The sequence below is a fragment of the Harpia harpyja genome, chromosome 5 (assembly GCF_026419915.1).
Source record: "Harpia harpyja isolate bHarHar1 chromosome 5, bHarHar1 primary haplotype, whole genome shotgun sequence".
NCBI lineage: Eukaryota > Metazoa > Chordata > Aves > Accipitriformes > Accipitridae > Harpia > Harpia harpyja.
Genome location: NC_068944.1, coordinates 43,869,093 through 43,886,009, shown reverse-complemented (window position 1 = coordinate 43,886,009; position 16,917 = coordinate 43,869,093). Strand labels below are relative to the sequence as shown.

The 16,917-nt window shown below is 39.6% G+C and overlaps 1 protein-coding gene and 1 long non-coding RNA gene across 2 annotated transcripts in view; both read right to left on the bottom strand.

The window, feature by feature from the left end:
- KCNB2 (potassium voltage-gated channel subfamily B member 2) overlaps window positions 1–16,917 on the bottom strand; it is a 197,879-nt gene that overhangs the window by 46,462 nt on the left and 134,500 nt on the right. The window lies entirely within an intron of this gene.
- On the bottom strand, window positions 12,083–15,599 carry LOC128142260 (uncharacterized). Its single transcript, XR_008235328.1, has 3 exons — window positions 15,362–15,599; window positions 14,693–14,770; window positions 12,083–12,574 (listed from the first exon to the last, which is right to left on the bottom strand). It is a non-coding gene; the product is annotated as an uncharacterized LOC128142260 (long non-coding RNA).

Below are 16,917 nucleotides of genomic sequence, written 5' to 3'. Positions count from 1 at the left end.
TCTTCATCTTACAGTTGGGGTAGACTAAGTGACCTGGGTGTAAATGCACAAAAAAGCAGAAAATAGCAGATGAATCTCTGATTTTCAAAGGTATATATTACAAGTGCAGCTGTGAATTGGAGACATAACTTGTTCACGTGGTTTTTTAAACATCACAAAGCATTTATGTACACCCTTCTGTGCCTAAATACCTTTGCCAGTTTTCTTATTTGCCAAGAAATAAAGCAACAGGACTCTTGAAATATTCAGAATTGCACTGGTTTTGTAAAAAATTCAGTTTTCATTTCTTGAAAACCTTCTTTCCGACATTTTCTAAGGAATTGCTTTAATTTGGTATTTGGAAGTTACACTTTAAAGCAATAAAAAATATACAGTGAGGTGCATCTTTTTAAGCCGAACAAAACATCTCTTTCCTTCATAGAATCATAGAATCATGGAATAGTTTGGGTTGGAAGGGACCTTAAAGATCACCTAGTTCCACCCCCCCTGCCATGGGCAGGGACACCTTCCACTAGACCAGGTTGCTCAAAGCCCCATCCAACACGGCCTTGAACACTTCAGGGATGGGGCATCCACAGCCTCCCTGGGCAACCTGTTCCAGTGCCTCACCACCCTCACTGTGAAGAATTTCTTCCTAATATCTAATAAAAATCTACTCCCTTTCAGTTTAAAGCCATTACCCCTTGTCCTATCACAACAGGCCCTTGTAAAATGTCCGTCTCTGGCTTTCTTGTAGGCCCCCTTTAGGTACTGGAAGGCTGCTATAAGGTCTCCCTGGAGCCTTCTCTTCTCCAGGCTGAAGAACCCCAACTCTCTCAGCATGTCTTCATAGGAGAGGAGCTCCAGCCCTCTGATCACCTTCATGGCCCTCCTGTGGGCTCACTTCAGCAGGTCCATGTCCTTATGTTGGGGGCCCCAGAGCTGAACACAGTAAACCTGAACACAGGTGGGATCTCATGAGAGCAGAGTAGAGGGGGAGAATCACCTCCCTTGACCTGCTGGTCACACTTCTTTTGATGCAGCCCAGGATACAGTTGGCTTTCTGGGCTGCAAACTCACATTGCTGGGTCATGTTGAGCTTCTTGTCAACGAACACCCCCAAGTCTTTCTCCTCAGGGCTGCTCTCAGTCCACTCACTGCCCAGCCTGTATTTGTGCTTGGGATTGCTCTGACTCATGTGCAGGACCTTGCATTCAAGATGACTTTTTTCACTTTGATATTTTCAAACAAGAAATTGAAAAATCTACAGCTACTAAATTAAAAAATATATATATATTCACAAAGTCCCAGCGACTGTATTGATATTTACATTTCTAACTTGCTTGGCTTACTGGAAAATCTATATCCTCTTGCTAAGTTCTCCAGAGATAAAAGAGAATATTGCTTAGAGAAGTGCTAATGTTAGTTCATTAGTGTCTTGTGACTGAGGGCCTTAAGCTGAATATGTGGTACATTTTACCCTTGAAAAGATTACCCCCATATTAATAGAATTTCCTAAACATCCTTTAAGGAATATCACTTCTATCACTATTATCTTACCGCTTTATCGAAGTCAAAGCCCATGAGTGTTTAAAATAAGGCCAATTTTGCTACATTAAGAATAATGATTATCAGCTATATTGAGGATAAGACTATGCCAGCTTATATTAGCTGTTTGAGAACAAATAATAGAATTAACAAGGCTTCCTCTTCTCTGAGCCTAATTATGTCAATATAATATAATTTGATTTAAAATTACCATTTTTTTTAAATTATGAGCCAGAGGCTGCCTGGGTGGCTCAAATTTGGAAGAAAAATTTTTAGTGTGATATATATGCGCTGAACAGGGTGCACTGAAGCCAACAGGAGCTCTGTAACAGACTCAGCTGAGAAGTATGCTCCAACTGTGAATGAAGTTCAAGATTGTTTATTGATCTTTTGACTAGTAACCATGAGTTGGATTCTGCCATGTAGCAGAGCATAACATTCAGAATATTGCAGAAGTCATCAAGGAAAAGAAGTACAGCAAAGAATTGGTCATTGACTAAACATTCATTTCAGTTTTGGTTTAAGCATGAGCATGATTAAGATGTAATTATCAGAACAAACAACTAGAAATGGAAAATAAAGATCTTGAACCCCCCTTATCACTCTCCTGTGGTCCCTTCACTAAAAAATGTTCTGGGACTGGAAGTCAGCTATAAGCAAAAGTTACAAAGCAAGAACTGATTTTTTTTTTCCTGTGAATGATCATCAAGACATAATGAAGAAATCCCCAGAATATCTCCACCCCTAGCATACTCATTTCAGCAGAATGCCAGAGGGCTAATGGAAGATGGAGGCCAATGAGTTTGTAAACCCACTGTGGATTTTCTTGTGTCTTTTACAAAGAGTGAAACAGAATTCAATGGAAACTGCAAAAGCCAAGAGTCATCTGAAAGGCTGACATTTTGAAGGCAGGAGTATCCATACAGTATAGTATTTTAGAACCTGAAAGTATAAAAGTGTATTCTCAGGCCCCTATAAAACCCACCAATTTTCAGAGGTACAAGCACTTTCATCTTGCCCTTGCAGTTAAATGACCTTGGCAGTTCTGAAATTCAGAAGAGGGGATTTTGTCTTGGGCATGAAACATAGAAGAAATGAACATTTAAAATGCAGGTTCAGAAAAAGACCTCAGCAGGGCTGGGTTTGAAACCCATTTACATTAATTCCCAACTCAGAAACACATCTGTAAGACTGTTCTCTCATTTAGAGGATTTAGAAGCCAGTGTGTGATGGATATAGCACAGGAATAGTTACAGAAAGCTTTCCAGAGAGGTCAGCTTTTGGGCCTAGCAGTCTTGAAACTTGCTTTGAGCAGCAGGGATTATCAAATGTCTCAAGGTATTCAGTGTAAAGATGCAGCTTTTGATGCCAGTCAAATATATGCAAGTGTCAGCTTTCACTGGCTTTTAACCTTCACAATTATAATGAACAGCTTGGAAATGTGACAGTCAGAGCATGATTCAGTGACCTAAACACAGGCATCTACTGTCATTTTGGATGCCCTACAGGACCCTGACTGGCCTCCAGCTACTGCTCTAGAAGGGCACAGGTCTTCTGTTGCTCCAATGTCACATCTGCGAGACTCATCCAGATGCCCTGCATACCCCCCTACTAGATATCTATATTTAGGCAACTGAATGGAGTCCTCTCTGTGAAAAGAATGCAAGCAAAAGGATCCAAAACAGATTCCTCAGATCTTAATTATTAAATCTCATAATTATTTTAAAATTGTTATAATTATGGGAAGCTCACCAGCGATTTCAGAATGCTTCAGCTGGCAATGCTGGAGTATGAGAAGTGATTTTTCAGATGTCTGCAATTAATTAGGCACTGGAAGTATTCAGCAGTCTTCCCTCTGATGAGCATTTACAGAGAGGATAGCATTTTGGTGCAATTCTTCCACTAACAGGCTGCTTGGGAAACTGCAGTGTTTTGTGAAAATTTTGGACTGACTGATTCAAAACCTTGACAATATGTTTAGTCTGCATAAATGAGGGAAAACATATTTTGTTTTGTTCAGCATGCTCTGAACTTTCACAGTTACATAATTATCTGCTCAGATGGTCCCACAGTCTTATTTTGACTGAAGGGGAAATTGGAAATGTTGATAAAATAAACCCAGGCTGGAAGCTTGGCAGCTCTGCCATTTGTTAGAGAGAAAAAGACCCAGGTTCAGGACTTTCTTTAGCATGGGATATTTTTCACTGCAAACTTCTCCCTGATACAGTGACAGTTAGCTGCTATAAGGACATAACAAATGGCTGGATTATGCTTTCCTGGTCTTCTCTTGAAAAGAGATATTATGAGAGGGTTGAGTTGCACCCTGCGGGGCATGCTGAGATGCTGGCATTTCATACTGCCCAGAATCTGAATCAAAGTTCTCGATCTGACTTTTGAAATGAAACATCCCAGGGTTTTGTTTCAAAACTTTAAACTCTCAGGAAGTCTCATCTTCTCTTTCCCAGTACCTTGTATGTAAAACTATGATGACAATGATTTCCTTTGCAAAGCACTTAGGTGATACTAATGTTATGGGCTGTTTAAGAGACAGGTATGATGAGTCAAAAGGGACAGGTATGATTTGAGTTAAACCAAAACGATTAAAAAAAAAAAATTGAATGAAAAATTTCAGATGCTTTCCTGTTAAATATTTTGACAAACCCAGTCCATGCCCATGAAATGGATTTCAGACTTGCCCTATGGGAAGCTTTCTGCTGTCACTCATTATTGTCACTCATTTGTTCTGCACAAGCCCATACTTTAAGGTGTAGTTGTATAGGAAATTAAAGCTTTTCCTCTCCAGGTCTTTGCCTCCAGACTGGGTTACAGAAGAGGTGTCTAGTTTCGTATCAGCCAAAACGAATATGGTCTGAAAGTATAATTGCCCTGCATCTGTAGTCATTTTACACCCTAGCAAAGAGTGAAACCTGCTTCTGAAACTCTGATTGTAAAAGCATTATCTTACAACCCTTGTCCCTAGGTGTAAATACCATCACAGTACCCAAGGCACCTGAAGCTTGCATCATTAATTTTTTATGTGTGCAGCAACATGTCTAGTCTTGCTGCTTACGATTTCATAGATGGGCTCTTGACAATTTATTCAGAGAAATATCCAAACCGTCTCCTACTGAAGCAGCAATACAGAGTTAGGCTTTAGGCAAGTCTAGAAGGGAATGCAAACACTGTATTTTCCCTTGCACATATGCAGCGGTGTGACTGCTCAGTGTTCATGGGTGTGGAAAGCGTGATTTGATACAGACTTCTTAACTTCTAGGACTGCTAAAGAAATGCATTGCTTTTGGCTCCTTCCATCTTAAGTTTCACAGTGCAACTTCTCTGCTGACTTCAGATTCTGCCGGTTTCATACTTTCTTCCTTATCAGAGAGGCTGAATGAGGCACTGCCAGCCCTGCCTGTCCCTCCTCAGCCTCCCTGAGACCCCCACACTGCCCATGGCCCAGGACACCATTTTAGCCCCCTGGGGTTCCCTTCACCCTGCCCAGTGCTCGGACCCCATGTCAGCCTGCTGGGGCCATCAGCCCCTGCCCCAGCGACGCTGCAGCAGGGATGATCTCTAGCTCCACATAACCCTGCCATGGGCTCCGCTGAGGCAGGCCCACCTGTGGGCCCACAGCCCAGCCCGGCCTTGGCCCGTCACCATGCCCAGGGAGGTGCCCGATGTCTGGGGCTGGGGCTGCCCCTGTGCCCCCCCAGACACCTCCTTCCTGGCTGAGGTGGGACGGGGCGAGCTGCCAGGCCCTGCCCTGACACCCTTGTGGTGCCCTGACAAGAGCCTCTAAACTGTTATTAACAACTGAAACCATGACAGGGTGAATCAACACCTTCGTGCGTTATTTGTTTGGGAACTCCTCATTCTGGAAATGGTGTAACAAGTAAGAATACCAAGCTTTTGTACCGTTACTCCATGTCATTTAACTGAGGCCAGGAAATAAAGTTCACTTTCTCACAAAATCCCCTGTGCGTCCACGGTCTCAGGAGAACACTAAAACTTTGGTTAAAATGACATAATGTTCCTGTATAAAGAAAATTAAAATTGAGGGGAACGGAGAAGAGTGGAGTTGGGGGCTCCCTGAATGTGAGTTGAACATGAATTTTCAGAGGGTAGCGGCCAGGTGTACACATGGCATACCTCTCAGTGGCTTTCTCTAGTGTACTGACTCTTCTTCATTCTCGGATTAAGCTTAGGACAAGAGGCTGTGCCCACCCTGCTGCACGGGATCAGCCTGTGATGGGCAGGCAGACCCACCACGTCTGCTTGTGGGAGACATTCAGGACGCAGGTAGGCACAGGCTGTGTCTCAGACTGCGCTGATCACCCCTTGGTACCCGCCAGTAGCTTTCCACCCCTCCACAGCCCTTCTGTGTAGACTTCTTGTATTTTTATAGACCCGTGCATTTAATAGTAATAGAAAGCTTTTCTTAAAAGCTTTTCAGAAATCAAAGTTCGAGTATTTTCCAAGGTGTACACCTAGAACCACACCGTGTCCTTTCTGATGACCAAAACAGTTAACCTTGAAGACTAGAATGGAGAAGCTTCTTTATTACCAAGAAGAGCTCTGTGCTGAGAGCACCGACAGCTTCATGCTGCTCAGGACCTCCATTGCTCTTCCTGTATGCCAGACAGAAGAGAACAGTGGGGCTATACTTTCTTGCAGATATCCAGTGCTAAAAGGATCATAATTTTGGTGGACTAGGGAACCCCAGGAAAAGTTTCTCTGTCCCAGTGCAGCCTGCAAACTGGCCTCAGTGGCTTTTTTATGCCAGATATCCTGCAGGTTCAGAGGTTGCGTTTCTGCATTAAAGACACTCTTTTTCTTGCATGGGCCTGGATTTAAGTGATAAAAGCTTTAAACTTCTCAAGTTTTTTTTCTGCCAGTGGGACACAAACATCAGGGCTGCCGGAACACATCAGGACATGCTTTCACAGGACACTGCCCTCTCCTCAGAGCAGGATAAAGTTAACTTTAAAAATACAATCTGTTTTCATACTGCATAATGCTCGTGATTAGACAGGAATTGCTCATAGTTGTTAGAGCCTGGGGCAGTCACCAAGCCCCAGCTGATAAATGTTGCTTAAATGAAAAGATGTTATTTTGTTATGCTCCTGGCAATTAAATAATGATGTGGACAAATCTCTGGCAGGGTTACTGCCAGACCCTACAGACTTTCAAATAGCATTTTTTCATATGGCAAGATAACAATAGGTCAAATAACTAATTTTTGGCCCAGAATCATATCCCACAAGGATAAAGCTCATTTCCTTATAACTCCTACATGACACTGAAAAATTTTCTGTTTGATTTTGAAAAGCGTACAAAGAACATACAGAGCTGAAGTAAGAAATAGATATATAGACCCTGATACGTGGCATGACTGATGAGCCATTTTGTTTTGTGAAAATGCCTCAGGGCCTCTGATGGGACCGGGTCCTGTGGTGCTAGGTGCTATGAGCATGTAGCAATATAATTGCATCTGCTTGAAGATTTTGCAGTCACAAAAGGAGTTTGCAGCACAAAGCACAGTATAATTCCTGTTCTACATCCTGATGAGTTAGGCCTAAGAAGTGCCTTGGGTAAGGGTGACAGGGGAATAACTTACTTCACTTTTGTGGAGGCTCTAGTATTATATTATAAATGCCATGTCATGACACAGGATGTTATGTAGGCAAGTTTGCTCATATATCCAGTTGCTGGAGCTGGGAAAACTCTTCTTGATGAGTAAGTTAAATTCTTTAGCAGTTTTAACTTTTAGTATTAATCATAATGTTAATGATAATAAAGTTCATGCTAATAGCAGCATTATATAATTTAGGGATCTAAATATAGTAATTTCCTGAGGCTCTGACAGTGTGAGGTATTAGTCTTTCCTGACCGGTGTACTGAATGGGACTTTCTGCTGGGAGCAGTATGAATCATGGATTTAATATATGTAAATACTTTAGTGTAAAATCTTTCCATGGTTTACAACTTGGTTGCTTAGACTCGCAATCCACATTTGATACAGCTATAATAAGGAGTTATGCAATATTTTTTATGGTGGCATACCATAAAGGGAAAGGGTTGTTACATGTTACAGGGGAAAGGTAGAAGTTGTGTGTTCCTCTTTGTAATATGATATTAATGAAAATGAAAAACAAATGCAATCTCTACAGCACTATCATTTTAAATTTCTGAGTCATTAGCTCTCTAGTACAATAAACATCATTTAATAGGCAAAGCATAACAAAGGGATCTTACCAATGCATGTTTAAGTGATTAAACAGCAGTGATCAGCAAGTTTCAAAATGAGAAATCATTTAAAATAATAATTTAAATAGAATTGCTTCACTTATTAGTTTAAAATGTCTATTCCCAAGAAATTATGTCTCACTTCCCAAAGAAGACATATTTAGAAAAGATATACATGCTGTTTCTGCCATGGTGAAATCTGGGAAAAAGAAGATGCCCAAACCTCTGCCTTATGTAAAGGCTATTGCCTAGCCAAAAAAAGAACAGACTGTTTTTGCTACAGCTACAATGTGCTGCTGCCAACGAGGTGATAGGAATATGTTTGCAGAACACACAGCATGCCTGTGGAAAACAATAATCCCCTTTACTTCTTAATCTTAGGGAGAAAGTCTAGAGCTAAGAAGGCAGCCCTAAATTTAACCAGACTCAAGAATTTAATCAATTTTCGGTAAGTTTAGATGTCTCTCCATGTAATCTGGTGGCAGGGTGGTGAGACAGCAGTCTTATGAAAGCACATAGACTACTGAAGTAATGAGTTGGTGACCATAACCTGACCTCAGATTGTTTCTACATAAGTGACATTATCCCCTGGATGCTGGTTTCTGTAACACAGAAATGAATCCAACAAATCTCCCCTCCAACCTGCTGTTCACTGCTCCTAACCAAGGGTAGCACAGGGCTTCTCATCCTTTGGTCCCAGGGAGGGACACAGGCACCATTGGGGCATGCTTCCTGCACTGCTACCCAGAAGCTGCTCAGAGACACCTCAGAGTTCCTCAGCGTGCAGTGAACATTGACCAGTTCCAGGGTGCTGCTAAAAACAAACTTAAGGACATTGCCTCTGGAACCTCATGTCCTCTTGCTCCTTTCGTACATGCAGAGGACAATTTCTCCATTCCGCTATATCCTTTTTTCAAGAATCTGAGCCATCTTCACAGAGTATTTATGGTAGTAATAACAGCAGGCATTAGCAGCTTTGCCTGGATGCTCTCTGGGTAACAAAGAATGTATGGGACTCCTGCTGTCAGGCTTTTACTCCTTACCCAAGCGGAGTTTGTTCACAGTAGTCTAGAGAGAAAAAAAGGCATGGGTCCCCAGCTAGTAGCATGAATGCTAGCCGAGATGCCTGCAAAGCGCAGACCCTGCAGCTTGGTCAGCTAGCGGTATTTTGACACCCCCCTCCATGAAGCATTAGGACAGAGGATAGAGGAGCACAAGGAGAGCTAATGTTACTCTGATGAACATATGGATAAAATCTAGAAAACAGTCCCTTATTTGCTGAGGAAGGATGGGCAATTAATGCCAAGAATATGTTTCTTACCGTATGTGTATACAAGAGTGCATCCTGGTATCTCGGCTGCTCTCCAAGACTCCCATGGTCTGTGGGTGATTACAGTACACACAGAAGTGTGATCCTAACTACAGGTCCCATAAATTATCTTGTTGCATAGTTTGATTAATATTTTCTTGATGTTTTATATAGATACTATATGTAAAAATTATAGAAAATATATTTATCTTATACCAGCATTTTACCAGTAGAAAGAGCAGAAAAAAAAGAAAAAAAAAGATGAAGAACAATTATTTTTGTTAAAATTAATTTTCCCATATTTACCTACTGCCTTATTTAAACTTTAAATATTAGCTTTCCTGGATAAGTCTGTACACTGCACAGATGTACTTGTTTCTTTAGTTCTCTGTAAGTAAGATAATCTAAACAATGAAGTTCAAAAGCATTTTTACTTCTGAATAGGGGTGAAAAGTTGAAACATTATTTTAGAGTGATCAAAACCCAAATGTAGAGCTGGACTTTTGAAGATTATCACATCTGAAGAAATATGAACTATCCAAAATCCTGATCTAGAACTGAGTTTTGAGTTATGAGCCAATTTATAGAAATTTCCATTTCTCATCACCATCAGTAAATTACAAATTCCCCTTTCTTTTAAAAAGGTCTTTTTTTGAGAGAGAGAGAGAAAGTAGAAGTGGCACAAAGTGCTTTTCTTCCTCCTTTCCTACAAATTTATCCGAAGTTACAGAGAACAGTTTAGGTGGAACTACATTAGCATGCAAAACCTTTTTTTATCATAATCATTATCCTCCCCATAAAATACAGTGTTTTGCATCCTTCTGACTAATATTATGTGAAGTTTGCAGGACATAATAGTGCTACATCAGTCATAACCTCAATACAATTGTAGGAACTCAGTTTGGTCTAAATTGTCTACTCTAATAACATAGCCAGTGGCATTCTGCCCAAGCTACACCAGGAATATGTGTTCTTTATGATTCAATAACAAATGTTTTTTTCTCTTTTGTCAGTGATGGGCTAAAATGCTTGATAAATAGAATAGAAAGCAGTCTCTGAAGTACTTCTGTGATGGGGCTTGACAGATATAGCTGTGGAATGAAGTCAAGATCTAGTGAAGAGTCTATAAATCCAGTAGATTTCCAACTTCATATTAAAATCTGTCCATTCACAGATGAGGGCTAGCACACCTTCAGAAACAGGGAAGCTTTGTCTGTAGGCAGAAAATGTGTGGGAAGCGAGTGCCTGAGAGAATGTGTTCTGGAGAAATAAGGCAAGGTGGAGAAAGTAGGAGGTTTGGGACAATGAAACAGCTAACTACCTAATTCAGGAATGAAGCTCGCAGTACAAATATTCAGCTTGAAGTCAGCCTCCAACTACCGCTTTGTGAATGGTTTGAGCTTTACCATATTAATTGCTCTGTTTTATGTGAATCCCTATCAAAGTCTTCTCAGCAGCTGTGGGGATTTAAACTGATCAAAATGAGCCCAACCACGTGAAACAAGAACTCTGTATTGCATTAAGAATACACGCTTCTGCCCTGTGATGTAACGCATCATTGAACGCATCCTTCACTTTTCTAATGCTGGTTTTAAGTTTTAATTTAAATATCATTAATTTTTTAATGTGATTTACTTCAAATATTCTTAGTAGCAATAGCAGCAAAACGAGGTATAGGAATGATGATAGCAATGTACATTTTGAACTGGTAATAATGGGGTCCTGTTATATCCTGTTGTTATATGCAACAATAAGAGAATAGTAATCAGTCCTTACTACAAGGTAGTTATGGATCTGTGCCATCTTTACCTCATTAATCGCTTGTATTAAGCAAATAGGTTGGTTTTACTTCTTCCACTGTAAAAAATAACAATTTTTACAGTGTGTTTTCTTGTTGTAATTAATTTTTCAATATGTCTTTATACCACAGCCATCTGAACTGCTCTGTGGGTGCCATTAACCAATGCTGGTAAGAAAAAATAATCAGTCTCCTCTATTTCAAGTCATATGGCTGATTAAGAATGGGTCCTGATGGTCTTAGGCCCAGTAAAGAATCAGAAAATTACAGGTAGTTTCCTTTAGTTTGTCTCATTAAGACCTGTGGCAGGACAAGAGAAGCACAGTCCACACGGTTGCTATGGAAGCTACATCTCCACAGACTATACAATTGAATATACAGCAAAACCTGTTATATCCCAGAGGTAGGAATTTGTTCTAGTGTTGTTCTCTGAAAACATTTTGTGGAAGCAGCTTCAGCAGCAAAGGGATTTTGCTTCTTCTAAACTATGACAAGCAGTTTGGGGACACAATTCATACATTTGTTAATACACCTGCTCAAAAACCAGATATTCTTCATTTTCTAGAACTTTTTAGAAGAAAGCATTCTGGTACCTATGCATCAGCCCTGTCTCCATGGAAATGCATGGGAATACTGGCTGAATGAGTTTTAGCTGGATCAACATGTCTGTGATGTTTGAAGAGAAGACACCTTATACCTACAGAGCGTCAAGTGCCCTCACCCCAACAAATGAGCTAACATTTCACTGCCCTGCAAAGCAAAAGGCAAGCCCAGAAAAACTTTGGGCAGGGTGGCAGTATACTGCATGAGTGCCCCAGCACTCATAGCTGTTATGAGGGGGTTTTAGGCTTTAATTACAAACGTAACATCTGTTTCCTCCGAAGATCACTTGGGCTTTGCACGATTTCATCCAAAGCCAACCCCCCCCAGCCCAACCTCTCCTTTCATTCTAACAACAGTAACTTTCTTACATTTTCTTTTAGGCAGACAGAATGGAAATGTCAGACAATGAGCTTTGGAAGGAAGCAGCACTGTCTGCCACAAGAAAAAATCCAGGAAGGAGTGGCACCTCCAGCCATTAAGCCCAGACAGTCTTCTACCCAGTAAATGCTCTAGATTCCTAGCAAAAAAGGAACACCCACCTCCCCGCTTCTCCCCACAATTCCACACCACTAAATCACTTTTTGTCTTGGGACAGTTTATTCTGGGGTATTACAGGCGTGAAATCATTAATGTATTACATGACAGAGCAGTGGTGCTACTGTAGCTGTGACAGTCTAAAGATACGTGCACAGGGTTTGTGGGGAGAGATGGTATCTTCTACTAGATCAACCAACACAATGTGAAAAAAAGGATAAGCTATTGAGTGAAAAAATGCTTCTTCTGATGACTTGATATAACCTTCTTTTCAGCCTCTAAGAACTGCTATAACTGAAGAGTATTCGCCTAAGGATGATCACCGTTTCTTGATATTTGATTGTCATGTGCTCATACAATAGTTATTTCTACAGATCATTTAGTAATACATCATGTTTTAATGACAATGATAAGAACAAACGTTTAATGAAACAAAAGGAGTGTTGACATTTATGCTGGTATTGCCGAGATTTGATCCAGTTTTCCACTGTTCTTACTAGTTCCAAAGGATTTGTTCAATGTTTCATTGTTTTCTTATCTCAGACTGTGGTTAGTGACTGAAGGATCATGAAAAGAATAAAAGAACAAAAGGGGGAAGATGATATTTTTTGAAACAGGGGTCAATTATTCATTTAGGTCAGCTGTTGTAACGAATGATGTCATGTATATCTCACTTGGCAACATAATACAAATAGCAAATATTGTTCCACCAAGTGCAAAATACTGTAAATTGTGTAGATAACGAGTTTTTAATGACTACATTCACTTGGTGCAGAGTCTTAGAAATGTTCCAGTAAATGTTGTTTACATCATGAAAAGTGCACATTAAGTACAGTACAGTTTACCACTCTGTACTCACTCCCTGCACTTACAGGAACACCATTAGAGAAGAGATTTGAAGAGATTTGAAATCTGTTGTAATTACCTCACATGAAAGAGAAGATTTATATCAACATCGAGTGAGAAGGATTATTTTGGTAACAATGTAAAGCTAAAGTGCTATGAAAGAGCCTAGAATTTCTTAAGCATTTTGTCCTGTGCTTGAATATAATAGGCTACAATTTCATTCCAGGTTAAAACTGGAATTGCAGCTATGTAAAAACCACAATGTTTCATTTTGCTTGACCTTTGATTTGCTATTATAGAGCTAATCATGAACATTTAGTGCATTTTTTTCAGAAGGGCAAAAAACCCCATATACACAGAAATACGCATGTTGTTAAGAATAGACAGAAACATGAAGAATAAAAGTCAAATTTTGAGCCACCTCACTATGACAGTAACTTTTAACTAGTTTAGTCAATTTTATACATGTCGTGACACACTGACCATGATGGTATGGTATCCACATCTGCTTCCTTTAGAAATCAGGAGCATTTTATTGTGATTTCAAGGGGATTCATTACACTTTCCACTCTGAAAATTCTGTGTGCATCCTGAATACATGGTGGTTTGTGTAACTTAAATTCCTTGTTTCCAGAGAGTATTTGCTGATGAAGTCAATTGTAAAAATCTATCAATTTCAGCAATGGCAGGGTCAAACAACTAATTATACCCTTGACTACTGTATAGTGACTTTATAATTGCATGCTGATAAATATAGCAGTATCATTTGCAATGTTTTATTTAGACAGCATTAAACAATTTTATTTTCATTTCTACTTCTTAACTTTATAATTTATTGTGTAAAGTTTAAAAAAAAGTAATAAATTCATTTTGAAATAGAAGAATTTTCAATTACTGAAAGGTTAAAAAGTTAATTTGGCTTCTATTTTTTTGTTAGATCTGTATTTTTCAATGGAAAAATGTTCTGTCTGAAATTTCCTAATTAGCTCCAGCGGTAGATACAGTACATAAAAATTGCATGGCAATTAGTACTCTTTTTCTATGGAAATTTTTCATGGCATGACTATTTTATATTTCCTAGTATATTGAAGAAAATCAGAGAAAGCATTTAATCCTAATTATATTTCTCCCAGTAAATTATCTTAAAGTTTACAAATGTCTTTGTCTTGGTTCATTATCACAACCCCCATCCTGTATTAAATGGTTAAAAGTCTTCCCAGTGTCTTGGCTTCCCTGATCCTGGTTTACAAAAGCTGCTGTTAGTCTATTTTCACATAGCCTCGTTATCTAGTGATCACAGATTGCCTTTGCTGTGATTTTTCTCCACTTCCCCGCCAAGCATGTTTATCCTTAGACAACACTTCACCAGTGCTCGTTGCCACTTTGTCAGCAATTTGCAAATGCCCATTCAAGCACTAAAAAGAAATCCAGAGAGTCTAAAATTTTGAATGGAAGTTTCTAAAGTAGCTTAAAATGAGCAGTAGGGTGCCTGTGCTGGCTGCAAAAAAGAAATTGAGAATTAACTCTTTATTGATTCCTAACACATTGATTAAATGTTTGCTAGCTGTTCTTTAACCTCCACTCCATCCCTTTGGCCATGGCCGATTGCTTACTCATCAACCTTTGAACCCAATCAGCCACCACAGTAATTATCAGCAGTCCTCATAAACCCCACTAATTTTGTAACAATACACTAGGGCCATTTATTATGGACCTCGCAATGATGAGCAATACACACAGTGGTTTTACCCCACACTTGAAATGTTTCTTTTTGAATGCAGACAATCTGAGCCACAAAAGTAATTTTGCACGTGAAATGCCGGTATCACGTAACTTGTGCAGAGAGCCAGGGCTGCAGTAAGGACGTAATCTCTGTTCCTCTGGATGACCTGGAAATCACCACGTTCCTGCAACAGCAAACTCAAATGTTGATCTGTTTTATACTGGATGCTGTGAAGTCCAGTAGGTTGAGAAATTACAACTTTGTATTGATTTTCTACTCCTTTTAAAAGCCTCTACCAGGAGTATTAGTGTTATACCATCTTTAAATTAATGACATTCTGTTTTTTATAGCCTGTTTCTATCCCCAAAATAATAATAAAAAAAAGACCACAGAAAGAGCAAGCCTGTTTGTTCTATACTACAGAAGAGACTGTAGTCAATATTTTGACACAAATAAGATTATAGAAAAAGCAAAGATGCCACTTGACAAGAAGGTGGTTTTGTAAAATAATACACAGCAGGTCAAATCCATTAGGAAGAAAAGGAAGTCACAAGAATTGGCTGAGGTGAAGGCTTAACAGCATTCATAAATTAGCTGATGCTTAAAAATGTTATTCATTATGCTCTATTTATCAGCTTGTAAAGGCTCTCATTTTAATTTACAGTAACACTCCTCCTCAGTCATCACCCTTCTGCCTCCTTTCATTAGATTAGAAAATCCAGTTTTGTATACCCTGTCCTCCCACAGAGAAGCAGAAATTTATTCTCCTCCTCACCTTTTGACTACCATGTGCATTCTTGCCTAGATCCTCCTGACTTTTAGTAGTGTAATAATTTACCGGACAACTCCCCACCATCTCAAGGATGTGTCCATGAACAGCATACTGCATCTTGATTTTTCTTCCTGACAGTAGAATATTGAAATCAATTTCAAAGATAAAAATGCCATCCAGTTTGATTCATCAAGTGGAATAAAGCCCTTTTGCTGAGAAAGCCATTTGAATGCGGGTTAACTGTGACCTGTGCTCCTCCACAGTCCTTGGAACATCTGGCCATATGGGCTGTAAGCAGATTAATCCAGTGCTTTGCACTCTCCTCCTTTAAACAGCTTAAAGGTTGCTGTTTAAATAGCACAGCATGCAATTTTTTAAAAAAAGATCAGCAAATATCTAAAATAACTGGGACCAGATGAATAACCCCTCTCCACAGGAAATTTTCAGGAGACCTGAAGAAGCAAAATATTTGAAAATGACTTGGTTTTGTTGTGGTTTTGTGTTTTAATTTGGTGTATCTAAATTTAATCTTTCCCAAAGTTGTCAAATCCTATCTAGCTTACATGATTGATCCAGACGTACAACTTCCACTATTCCTGCTTCTGACAATTGTAATAGACAGTTTTAAAGTCTGGCTAACCAGGGAGCTGTGGGTAGGAGGGACCTGTAGTAACACCAGCTTGTCTGGATGAAGCCTTTATGCCTAGATGAAGCACCCCTCCCAGGGTGCTGGTAGAAATGTACTTGTAACTTCAGCTGTAGCTCCAAAAAGCTGCAAAGTACACCTCACAGTACTGACAACCCAGCTGGTGCCCGTTAGTGCCCAGAGCTATGTAAGCATCTCACTTGCCATGTCCTCTGCGGAGCGAGTGGGGAGACTAGGCTCTGGCTACCTTCCTCACACTTACTGATGCTTTTGGCCGCAGGAGCAATTGCAGCCGGATTGTACTGATGCGCTAGAGGTCATGTGGAGGACACTGATGCAGAGAGTTTTTTTTACTCCTTTTTTCACAACAGTGTAATAAATACTGTGGTTGCTCAAATAACTTGTACTTTAACTCAACTTTCTTAAAATTTGTGTTTTCTTCTTTTTCCACTGAAAATGGCAGGCTCCCCACAGGTAGAGTTTTGATTGTTTTTAAAAACAGGAAAAGAAAAATCCATTATATTTCTTCTAAAATCTAAGGTTTTCTACAAAAATAATTATTTTAAAAACAAGTCAGATTGAGGGCAAGTTCCAATAAATGTGAAGTCAATATCAGACACCTTTTATCCTCATGTCTGTTTCTAGGATTTTATCTGGTAAAAGCAGAAGCTAAACCCCCAGCACCAAAACTTTAATTGGTTTGACATTGTACTTTCAGGTTTTGCATTCCATCTGAATTCATATTTGTCTGTTGATTTCCAAGCATTTCGTCTACCAGCTGTTGTGCTTCATAGTTACTGCACTAGTGATTTAGCCTCAGATGACTATGCTTTATGTGTGTAGCAGGATGAGTCCTGGGAAGAATAGTTGTTTCTCTATGTGAGTTTGAAGAAGTTGTGTTCTTCACAGATGC